This window comes from Drosophila montana, unplaced genomic scaffold, assembly GCF_035044405.1.
Source record: "Drosophila montana isolate Dmon_TW-CO22-7 unplaced genomic scaffold, ASM3504440v1 contig_2956_1, whole genome shotgun sequence".
Classification (NCBI taxonomy): Eukaryota; Metazoa; Arthropoda; class Insecta; order Diptera; family Drosophilidae; genus Drosophila; species Drosophila montana.
Window position 1 is genome coordinate 27729 of NW_026997831.1, and position 12777 is coordinate 40505.

Here is a 12777-nt window from a genome sequence, read left to right on the forward strand (position 1 = left end):
TTACGACATTCTCATTGTCACATTCACTATACGCTGAAATCTGAAATATTTCCTAAGTGCCTTACGAAACCATGTTGGCTCCAAACTTATACGTCGCCATGTACTATTGGAATGTAATCGGAGTGTGAATAGTCGGTAATCCGAGCATTAGTCACTGTGAGGAACCGAAGTACCACGGTTTTTTAAAGCAAAGACAATATAAGCACTAAGAAATCGTTGCGCTCTCACAGCCGAGCGAAAGAAATTATTTAAATATTTTTATCGACTTTAAAATACAGATTTTCTGCGGAGCCCACCTCAGTACACAACATGCATATTGTACACAACAATACAAATTTAGGATAGGTCATGATCAGCGCTAGAAAGTTATGAAAATTTATTTCTTTACCAGCCAAAGCCAGAGCAGTGAATAACAACACATATATACATATTTTGATGTAGTTATGCATGCATAATTCACACATACAAATATAGGTGCTTGCACGCCATTGGCTGAGCTTGTTTACGCTTCTCTCGAGCATACACTGTCAAAAAACAAAAGTAAAATCAATCTATGTGTGCTATTTTCCTAACATAGTTAAATTTTCCTGTACATTTTATCGTTAGTACCTAGGGTTATAGCTATAGTAAATAGGGTTATAGGTTATAGATCATTTAAAGAAAGCATGCATTTCATGGATAAAGCAAAAGTACGTTTACAACTTTTTCGCTCAACGTACTTTGAAAACAAAGCGACGCAAAGTACAAACGACCAGCTGTGCTGAAGGCAGGCAGGCGACTAACTTCATGTTCACTAACTCATGTTCATGTCAGCATAAGAAAGCCGCGACTTCGGAATTCGTTCGTCTGAACGAACAGCCGTCGGCAGGCATGGGGGAAAGGCCAGATGAAAGGCCATGCTAGAAATTTTGCTTCGCATTCAAATGTATGGACGTTACTCATCTTATTGTTTATATTGTCTTTGCTTATAGTCTGGGTACGAGAGCTAGTCGTTTTCAGAGGCCAATACGCCTTATGGCTTGACCTTTTCTGGCTCCGCTCTTGTGCCTTCGTCAAATACAACAAAACCTAGGAATTTAACGCTAGTCTTAACAAACTTCGACTTTTCTTGAGCCACTTTCATGTTTGCACTGGTCAGGCTTTTTTAGACCTATTCAACATAGCATGTCTTGCCGATTAGTTCGCGCAGAACGTCATCAATAGCCCTCTGAAATATGCCTCCTGCGTGTTTGAGTCCAAATGGAAGATGCCAGAACTCATACTTCCCTCCGTTAACAGAGAATGAAGCCTTTTCTCGAGCGCATTTTCAAGTAAAATTTGATGATAGCCGGACTTTGATTAGACAAGATTTGCTAAAATAATTGATATATCTGGCATCGGGTACTTGTCTGGAATAGTCTTTTCGTTTAGTTTATGAAAGTCTATAACCATCCGCTAGCAGTGTCTCGTTACAGTCTGCAAAAACTTTACCTCTGTTTTCGAGCATTTTAACAAATTTGACCTTTGCCTCCTGTTGTGAGTCAACATTATCAATTTTGGTTAAATTACCATTTCTGCATTTATTTCTTTGATCCTTAAGCTAATGACAGCGTCTATGTGTATTAACAGATCTAGACCGCTGATACCGTCGAAGGTTTTTGAGATATTTTTTGATCTGGGAATGGAATGGATCGTGAAGGTGGAATCTACAGGGACTACGTTTTCTCAGCCTGGGATGGGCTTGATGTATTTTTTGGATCATTTTGTCGATTAAGAACTTCATCGTTACCCCCGCTACATTTCGCTGTACGACGTCTGTACGGATGGCAGAAGGGACCTTCCACTAAAAAATGTATATCATCACCATCGTACTCAGACTCATCTTGTATTGTAAGCATCCGACTCTTGAGCTTCTTCTTGAGCAACATGTTTTACCCTTTGCCTTCTTAGCCCGGAGACCCGCTCAGAAGTACTTGATCTTTTTCCTGCCCTCGGATGGGGAGTGGGCTGCCTGAACCCTGAAATGGAAACGTCTACATTCATTCGCTCTGCGGATTTTGAATCACGTGTATTTTTTTGGGATTGCTCGGCTTGGCGCTACTCGCCATGCATATTGAAGGAAGGCCTCTTACCCTGTCCGTAGAGGACCCTGTTCTTTAGACTGCTGTTGGTTCCTAGAACGCTGCGCAGATTTATAACCCTTCTACTGTGGGCTTCTGGCATAATTCACTGCAAAGGCGTTTCTGTCATGTTTTGCTTCGATAAAAGAGGAAGGCTGCCAAGTCGGAGCGTACCAAGCTATTGTTCTTTGCTTATCACTATATACGAAATCGGGCCTACTAATAATAGCATCGAAGCAAATGGGAGTGTAAAATGAGGTAAGTGCGCCCATGATTTTACTTCTGAGTATGATAATCGCCTGATAGTGGCGAGAGCTACCGTCGTACGGATTGAAAATATCGTACGAGGCTACTACGCGTGTGTCTCCTACTTGCCCTCGAATTCTGTTAAGCACTTCACAGCATTTACGGGTTCGTCTGGTATCAGATGTGCTACCCTCTATTATTTGAGCATTTTGATAGACTTGAATTTCAGGCAATGCGTTGTGCGTGCTTTTGAGCTTTCCTCTCAAATCATTTATTTCACGGCTAAATTCTCCCCGAATTCTTCTATCTCTCTGTTCATTTCGCGGCACTTGTTGCGCTAGTGCACTCGTCACTGCAGCCTCTCACGTTATTGCTCTGAGAACGTCTTTTCAGTACAGATATGTAATTTGTTGCCGCTAGTAATTAGGGATTGAAGGACACAATCATCGCCGTCGTACTCTCTGTGGCCTTTAGAACTGTCTGACTTAACACTAATTCAGAATGTAACCGATACCCTAACATCGGTAGTCTACTTTCGGCCAGTAATATTTGTATTTTTGACACTTTTTTGCTTAGATTTTTAAGGTCCAGCGAGTTACAAGACATTTATAAATTCGCTGGGAAAGATGGTTTAAGGGGGAGGGGAAGTGGGTATCCTGACCAAACCATGCCTAGCTCTACTTCTACACGCCGTGTACGCTCTACGCTCTACTTCGGGCCGTGGCCTCGCACCAACTACTCTATCGGGCCGTGGCCTCGCAACAACTGCACTATCGGGCCGTGGCCTCGTACCAACTACACTCCCTAACATCTAACTAGTAATACCCACTCCTGGGCTACAGTCCCGTACCACATGCTCCCACTCTAGGTTAGGGTGAACATCGGCTAATTCCGATGTTAGAACAAACCGGGTTACCGGAGAATAAAGAACTAGCAAGTTTCCTTCGTTAATCACGGCATATGCACTTTTATTCACTTATTGTTTAACACTGCCCTACTGTACTTCATAAACTATGGCCCTGCCGCACTGTTTTGGAGCCCTAGCGCTCCGCTATTCACTCTGTGATTTTCTTCTCGCGACGCACGTCTACTCACCCTTAATTTCGCTTCCAAAGTGCCGGCACGGTCGCCAGCAAGCCATGCGCTTGCCTCGGTCGCTCAACTTCGCCGCGAGCTTTCGCATCTTCGCCTCGGAGCTTTCGCTCTTCGCCGCCGAATTGAAGTTGCGCTCCCGAAGACGGTGGTGAGCAACCGATCGACAACGCATGGTTGCTGCGGCGGCCGGCGGTTAAATTCAAACTTAAGCTAGACCCTTGCTGGCTAAGGGGCTTCTTGCCCTTAATTTACCTATTCTAATAATACCCACGATATAAACTTAACGACTCCTTGCCTCTTTAATAAATTATAATATTGGCGGCTCCGTGCCTCTTAATTTAATAATATCATTAATTAATTATAATATTGGCGGCTCCTTGCCTCTTAACTTAATAATGTCAACTTATGGCGCCTTGCCTCTTTCTTAACAACGATCTTAACCTAATACAATTGATACTTATAAACTAAGAAAAATGATTAGTCGCCCCGTCAACGGCTCCTTACCGTGGATCCAAAACTGTGGGGGCTGCACTTAGTAGCCACCTCACACCCTCCCCTTACTTCGGGATGGTGACCGTGACGACACCTTTTGCGTTCAAAGTAACGCTGTACTCTCGTTTCCCATCTGTTACGTGGAAACGAGTACGTCGGCATCGGAATCGACGGATCCGCGCCTCTCTCGCGATGAGCTCTACCACGCCCGATGCCTGAGGCGTTCCATGGGGGAATACTTTCCAACCCCAGGGTGTTGAATCGGACACGTCGCTCCTGGCGGGACTTCCGACGATCTCTGTTGGCGTGGAGCTGCTCGATGCGGCTTCTGGGCCGACCTCGCGGCCGACTGCCGCCGTAGGCGTTGGAGTCCTCGGTGCGGCTTCTGGGCCGGCCTCGCGGGCGACTGCCACCGTAGGCGTGGAAGTCCCCGGTGCAATTTCAGGGCCGTCATCGTATCCCATCCGTCGATACCGTCGAAGAGGTCGAAAAAGTCCTCCCACAACTCGCTCTCGGTGGGGGCTTGGTAGCACCTGGGGAAGGGACCTCGATCGCACCAGTGATCGCTCCGGTGACTGCGGCGTTGCCATCGCATCCTCGTCCTCGAAACACACTTCACCTACACTCCCCTGGCGGTTGACGAATGGTGTTTCCGCGTGTGTAGAGGGCCCTAGTGGCGGCGTCTCGTTACCGTGCCCGAACCACGCTTCCTTTAGCTCTCTTCGAGAGGTAGTGCCGGGCGTCTCGGCGCGTGTTGTGGGTACCAGTGGGGGCATCGTTGTCTCGTGCCGAACCAGGCATCCTTCAGTTCTTTTCGAGAGGTGGTGCCGGACGTCTCCGAGTGGGTCGTGGGCACGAGACTGGGGACTGGGTTGACGTTGGCCCCTGCTTCGACGACGTTTGCTCTGGGTGGCCGTCTGTCGGTGGTGACGGTTGCGTCGACGTTTTTCGCCCAGGCCTTCCCTTGAGCTCACCCTTCCATGCTTCGAGCGATTAGAAGGGGGTCCGCTACCCTTCTCCGGAAATTTCGTTAAAAAGCGCAACGTTATCTGGGGAAATTCGCTCGCTTGATCTACCTCCAGGCGATGGGTGGCGAATCGGCGGCGGAATACCGGTTCGTGCTCCTCACCCTCTGTCAATGGCTCATAAGCCGCCGTGGGTTTCGGTGCCGCCAGGTCCTTTTCCAGTTTGGGATCCGGGCTGCGACCGGACTGGTCTGCTTCCGTGGCCATTGGGACGTCAGTCGCTGCTTCCGCCGGGGACGATCCCATTTCTGGGGTCGACCGCGAAACTCCCTCTTCCTCGGCATCTACCGCTCCGGATTCCTGCGTTGACGGCCCGCGCCTGTTCGTCTCGAGCGATGGGAGCTCCTCCTCGTCTGCGGGATCGTCCACTTCGCCGTTTGCTGTCGGCGTTGTCGTTCCATACGACCTTGGCGAGTGGGATGCAAGCGGAGGAGACGGGGGCTCTTCTGCATAGGGTGGCGAATTTCGCGCGAACGGCACTTCCACGAATATGGTCGTCACGTCGACGGCCATCAACATGACCACCCGTCTAACCTTTCCATTAAGTTGGTCCGCCGGGAATATAAGGTGTGGCGGAACTGGAGAGGAGTCTCCTCCTGCCGCCCTCTTCCATAGTAGTCCCGCCCCTGACGGGGGTCACGTTGGCGGCCTCCGTTACCCGGCTCGGGGAAAGGTGTCTGCGCTGCAGACGTCCTCGTCCGACGAGATTGCAATAATTTCAGGTTCCATCTGCAAATTCGACTTATTTGTTAACTTATTCCTTACTTATTTGTTAATGTCCTATCCTCACAGTGCGGCTCACATTGCGTAAAACCTATTCTGACTATGCTACTAGTGTTAGTCTAATCTACATTTAGTACAGGTATTGCATTAGGCGACGGATGTCGCTCTCACCCCTCGCCCACTCGTGGGTTTTCATCGGTCCTGTGCTTTCCCCTTCCTCATCAGTCGTCTCTATATGGAATGGCTTCAGCTGAGAAACGTTGGCCACCCTTTTCTTCCGTTCGCCTGGCTTTACCAGGGTCATGGTCTTTACGGTTCGGTTGGTCCTCTCAGTGGGATTCTCTTGTGGACAGTACGGGGCAGTATACTGGGCCAATTCCACCCACTTCGAGAAAGCGTCATGGAACACTAGTAGCATCGTGTTGCCATGTCTCGACCGGGGTAGGGGCCCGACGAGAGTTCCCTCTGCCGCTCACCACTAGCCACACCTAGCTTCCAGGGAATATAGTCCTCGTCGTCCGTCCGGTGGCCCAGATGCCTGTATAGCTGCCCATTTTCTTCTACGTAGTCCGGAAACTTGGCTGGCTCATCGGCAATCCTAGTACGCATACTCGCGACCCATTTGCAGGGGGCCTCGGCCACCACTGCTTGCTGACAGGTCTCTAGAGGATGCCTTGATAGTGCATCGGCCACGACGTTGAACTTCCCTCGACGATAGTGGACGTCAAATTGGAACTGTTGCAGTTTCAATGCCCATCGCGCGATTATTCCTGATGGGCTCTCGATCGAGTTGAGCCATTTGAGTGCCAGATGGTCCGTTATTACGTCGAACCGGTACCCCTCTAGGTAGCAACGCAGCTTCCGGATCGACCATACAATTGCCAGGCACTCTTTCTCGGTGGCGGAATAGTTCACGTCTGCTTTTAGTAACTTCAGGCTCGCGTACGTTATCACTCGCTCCTGTCCCTCTATCGTCTGTGTTAGCACTGCGCCGAGGCCATACTCACTCGCGTCAGCCTGCAGAACGAATTTGACGGAAAAGTCTGCACAAGCCAACACCGGGGCAGTCGTCAAGCTATCTTTTAATTAGCGTAATGCCTCCCCTGTTCATGATCCCATTTTTCTTTCTGCCCCTTCTTTAAGAGCGCTGTGAGCGGCTGTACCTGAGTCGCGAAGTTGGGAACGAAGCGCCTGTACCATGACACCATCCCAAGACACTGCCGCAATTCCTTACAATTTGTCGGGGCCCTCAGGTTACGTATCGCCTCCACCTTCTCTGGATCGGTACGTATTCCTTCCCCGCAAATGACATGTCCCAGATAAACCAACCTCTCCCTGAAGAAGCTGCACTTCTTTCTATTTGGCCTGAGATTGGCCGCCCTTAACCGGCGGAATACCTCCCTCAAATTCTCTACATGCTGTTCTTTCGTCGCTCTTATTACCACGATGTCGTCTAGGTAGGCGAATGCATGAGGCTCCATCTCCGGCCCTATTACCGTATCCAAGGCTCGCTGAAATGTCGCACACGCCAAATGTAAGCCAAATGGGATCACCCGCCATTGGAAAAGACCTCTTCCAGGGACCGTGAACGCCGTACATTCCCGACTTTCGGCTGCCATTGGTATCTGCCAGTACCCGTGCTTTAAATCCAAAGTGGAGATGAACCGGGCGTGACGCAACCGTTCCAGGATGTGATTAATTCGGGGCACAGGATAAGCATCCGGAATGGAATGTGCATTGAATTGTCGGTAGTCGATGCACATGCGCCACTCGCCAGTCTTCTTCTTGGATCGACTCTGGCAGTCGCTCCTGGCCCCCTGTGTCCGTGTGGATTCTAGCCATTGCTCCTACTCCGTCCTTTCCCTGGCACGTTTCCGCCGTGCCGCTTCCGTAGCCAGCGTAGATCTGCCTTTGCAGCTCTACGCGCCGCCTCTTGGTTTCTTCAGACTTTCGATCTTCCTTTTTCATTACCTTTTCCGTCGGTTGCCGAGCAGGTGCTCCCTTTCCATGATCTGGGAGGCCTTCTTTCGGTCCCCTCTTGGTATCTTCTTTCTGCTGCCGAGCAGGTGCTCCCCTCTCATGACCTGTGAGGCCTTCGTTCGGTCCCCTCTTGGTATCCTTTTTCTGCTGCCGAGCAGGTGCTCCCCTCTCATGACCTGTGAGGCCTTTCTTTGTCTCCTCATTCGTTCCTGGCCCCACGACCGGAGTCGTCACTGTTTCTAGGATCAATTCCGCCTGGCCGCAGCGTATGGTAGTTCCCATTGCACTCAGGAAATCCATACCTAGGATGACATGGTTTAACATTGAGGGCATGACGAGCATCACCATGCTGATCGTCTTTCCCGCTAGGCTCACGTCTAATCTCAAGGCCTTTCCTAACTCTAGGGTGGACCCATCTGCCAGGCGAATGCGCGCATGTATGTCCTCCACTCTCCCCCAAATCGCCCACTTGCGTACGCAATCTTCACTCATGAAGCTGGGAGCGGCCCCTGTATCGATGGTAGCAGGCATCGTTCGCCCGCCAATCTCTACCGTAGCGACGATCCGGCCACCGTCCACCTTCAGTGGGTGTCCTACTTCTGCGTCCCGCATTTATCGGCGCCGACCTGATCCTGGCCCGGGCGACGCCATTGCCCCCTGGCTACTTCTGACCCGGCCTCCACATACCCAACAAAATAATACGTAGGCATTGGGACATTCCCTAGCAAAGTGCCCCTCTTGCCCGCACCTACGACATGCTCGCCGCGATCATACCCGGTCCCTCTGCCTCACGACTGTCTCGTACTCCACAGCCAGCTGAGTTAGCTGGGATAGGGTAGAGAAATCCTGCCGTCGAACATAAAGCCTGTATTCGTATCTGGCGTGATGCATAAGAGCCCTAAGCTCTATCGAGTACTCCTTGAACTCTCCGCCTACGCGTTGCCTACGGGACCAGATTTCGTCCTCAAGCCTTTCGAAGTAACGTGGAGGTAGAAAAAACTCTAGGAAACCCCTCCTAAACACAGACCACGGCACATCCCTTAGCCCACTGCTGAAGAACCAACGAGCAGCCCTGTCGCAGAACACCTCGCTCATTGCCCTGGCATTCGGTCGAGGGCAATGCCATAGGTGATGGCGTGCTCCTCGAGGTCCTCTAGGAACCCAAGGAGGTCGGAGCGGCCATCATACCTCATGCCCCACTTCCGAACTTATTCCGGAACATTGGGGAGTGACCTCGCCTCCGATTGACGGTATGGTCTAGAATGGTAGGGACCACTACCCGGTTCTGTGTTGACTGCGGCGGTCTTCGTTTCTACCGAAAGCAGGAGCCTCCTCCACACCCGATACGGATAAGCTCGGGGTGGGCGCCTGCAAACGCCCGTACAACTGGGAGCTCCTAAGGTCGGGCTCCGACTTTTGACGTGGCCGCCCGCCTAAGTCGGGTGGGACGCCCCAGGATGGCGGCTCAAGAGTTTTAGCGTACTGAGATTCTAGCTCGGCAAGCCGAGCCCAAATCTCAGATGAATGGCGGACAGTCGCTTACGCTGCTCCTCCACGCGCCCCTCCTTTTCCAGCCCAAACTCCTGGGCGATCACCACTAGCTCCTCTTTGCGCCGCTGGTGAATCTAACGTACGCCTACCCCCGGGTTTTGGCACTCACCTGCCTCCATCTTGGGGTTTCTTATATTATATCCCTTTCTCGGTAGTCGGCGTCGCTGTTTCTCGCCCTTCCTGCATCAGGAGTTCCGTCGGTCTCTTTATTTATTCTATTTTAAGTTGGTGTTTTTGTCACTTTTATGCCGATCTTGTTATCCACTTTTGTTTGTTTCTTATTAGTTCATTCCCCTTTTTTTTTCTTAATCCCTTTTCTCTTTATCTTATTTTGACCACTTCAACAAAACGAACAATAAAATAAAACAACAAAATGCACTTAATGTTCTTTTAAGTTTGGGTCATTCCTCACTTTGGTCTTTGCCCTATTGTTTTCCTCTATTTATTATTGTTTTTTTTTATTTATACTTATTTATTCTTATTATTTTCATTTATTTTTTTTTATTTATTTGTATTTTAATTTATTTATTTGTATTTATTTACTTTTATTATCTACGAACACTTCACAAAAAAATAAAAATAACAAAAATAAAAGATCCTCTTGATGTTCTTCTCACTATTAACCCGCGTTTATTTGACTTGTTTATTGCTTGTTTGTTCTTTTTATTCACTTGGTTCGTATTTACTATTAAATGTATCCGTCCTCACTGCCTTCGCCAACTGTACTGACGAATTCAACTTTTCACCGCGCGTGGGTTGAATTCGTCCTGTACAGTAGCTGTTGCGACGCCTTAACGGCCCTTCGACGCCGATGTCCACTGCGCCGCGCGTTTGTGCACCCGTGTGCAAGCGTGGTCTCGGCGTCGCCCGTCTTGCGCGCGCGCACTGTACTTTTATGACCGACCGTTATGTTTTCGGCTCTTTGCTTTGCGTGCTAGATTTTTGCACAACTTTTCGTCGCTTAAATTTTTCAGGTCTTCATTTTTCTGCCCTTGCCTAACACAGCGTATAAAAATGTTCGCTAGGGTATACTCGACTACCGAATACCCTAGTTTTATACTTCGCCCATATACTATATTATTATTCTCTTATTATTCTCTAGGGTACCCACACTCTAGGGTATGCCCGACTAAAAATACCCTGTATACAACTCCTTTTTTTTTTTTCGAAAATACCTATTTGGGCACGCTTGCGGGGCTTTAATCCACCGACATGCCACGCCCCTTAACGCCTCTACGTCCCTGCTCGGGCGCCACTTTTAAAGAAGCTACTGGCCGGGGTACGACTTTCAGTCTTACCAGGTCCAGCGAGTTACAAGACATTTATAAATTCGCTGGGAAAGAGGGTTTAAGGGGGAGGGGAAGTGGGTACCTTGACCAAACCATCCCTAGCTCTACTTCTACACGCCTGCACTATCGGGCCGTGGCCTCGTACCAACTACACTCCCTAACAGCTAACTAGTAATACCCACTCCGGGCTACAATCCCGTACCACATGCTCCCACTCAAGGTTAGGGTGAACATCGGCTAATTCCGATGTTAGAACAAACCGGGTTACCGGAGAATAAAGAACTAGCAAGTTTCTTTCGTTAATCACGGCATATGCACTTTTATTCACTTATTGTTTAACAATATCCTACTGTACTTCATAAACTAAGGCCCTGCCGCACTGTTTTGGAGCCCTAGCGCTCCGCTATGCACTCTGTGATTTTCTCCTCGCGACGCACGTCTACTCACCCTTAATGTCGGTCCAAAGTGCCGGCACGGTCGCCAGCGAGCCATGCGCTTGCCTCGGCCGCTCAACTTCGCCGCGAGCTTTCGCAACTTCGCCTCGGAGCTTTCGCTCTTCGCCGCTGAATTGAAGTTGCGCTCTCGAAGACGGTGGTGAGCAACCGATCGACAATGCACGGTTGCTGCGGCGGCCGGCGGTTAAATTCAAACTTAAGCTAGACCCTTGCTGGCTAAGTGGCTTCTTGCCCCTAATTTACTTAACGGCTCCTTGCCTCTTTAATTAATTATAATATTGGTGGCTCCTCGCCTCTTTAATTGTAGTATTATTAATTAATTATAATATTGGCGGCTCCGTGCCTCTTAATTGAATAATATCATTAACTAATTATAATATTGACGGTTCCTTGCCTCTTAACTTAATAATGTTAACTTAATCAATCACAACAATGACGGCTCCTTGCCTCTTTCTAAACAACGATCTTAACCTAATACAATTGATACTTATAAACTAATAAAAATGATTAGTCGCCCCGCCAACGGCTCCTTTCCGTGGATCCAAAACTGTGGGGGGCTGCACTTAGTATCCACCTCACCTTGTTTCCTTTTTTTTTTTAGTTTATTTATATTTTTCTTTTTAAATTAGATCTATGTTACCGAATTTTTTTTTTTAAATTCAAAACTGAATATCTAACTTACATGTTTCTTCTTAGAATTACGAGTGTTCCAGTCCCTTCTCTGTTTGTTTTCTATGAATTTTGGTTGACCTGCTATCGCAGATGTCTTGGTCTTCGCTCCTGCGGCTGTAGTGTCAAGTTTTATGTGTGCGCTGCACTTGTCGCAGCCTGCATAGCTTTTGCGTTTTTTTTTTGTTGTTGTTTTTTTTTACTTAGTTTTACAGTTGTGTTAAGTTATTCTTTGACAAATTATATGTGTCTTTATTTTACTTTTACTTACGTACGTTAGCGTTTTGGTTGGGCTTTTTTTTGAACAGTTTGTCGCCAATTAGACTTTTACTTCGCGTTAGCAGTAGTGTGGTCTACTGTTCCCACTTGATCCGCGTTAGCAGATAATAAGAGATAGGACCGGTTACGGAACGAGTCGTTTATTCTAACAGGCGGACGCGCTCTGGTGTATATCAAAATAGAAACTAAAACTAAAAACAATCGATTCTTAGAGCAAGAGGCTCTGCGCTTGCGCCTCGTGTGGGGTCCCATACTACGGGCAGCTCAAACGAGGTTGCTGGTCGATATAACGCAGTGTCAGCATCATAGGCCAAGTGTCCGAACTGGAGTTCGTCGTCCTAGTCTACCCGGCTGGACTGCGGAGTGTTTTTGTTAAAATGTATAGCAGTTCTTGCAATTTCCGCTAGCTGCCCAAGTACGTGGGTAGCTAAAACACGTTTCCCTTAATAAATGTTGTGTTTCTTAAATAATTTTGATGAAATGTTCAACAGTAGATCTTAAGATGACAATTAAATTAAAATTTTGGCTTAAATTGGTAGGACATAGAAATAGGTTTATGTACTTGAGTTATAGCTATGCGGTAGTTGCTGGGAGGTGGCGATATATATAAAATGAAAGATACTTGCTACATATATATACTATTGTAGAAGCTACATGTCAAGCAAATAAACCAATTCATAGTGCCCACCAATTAAAGCCACAATTTTAATTTTAATGCATTTCACTTTGGAGAATATGCAAATATTCTATAGCCCAATAAGATCGAAAACGTTGAAAATTTCATCAAAAAACGGTTAAGAAACACAAAAGTTATTTAAGAAAATGTGTTTTTGCTGGCATCGTGTTTGAGGGAGTTACCGCAAAGTGCCAGAAT

At 48.0% G+C, this 12777-nt stretch overlaps 1 long non-coding RNA gene across 3 annotated transcripts in view; it reads right to left on the reverse strand.

Moving 5' to 3' along the window:
• The window catches only part of LOC135430158 (uncharacterized), a 142551-nt gene that overhangs the window by 8000 nt on the left and 121774 nt on the right, over positions 1-12777 (reverse strand). The window lies entirely within an intron of this gene.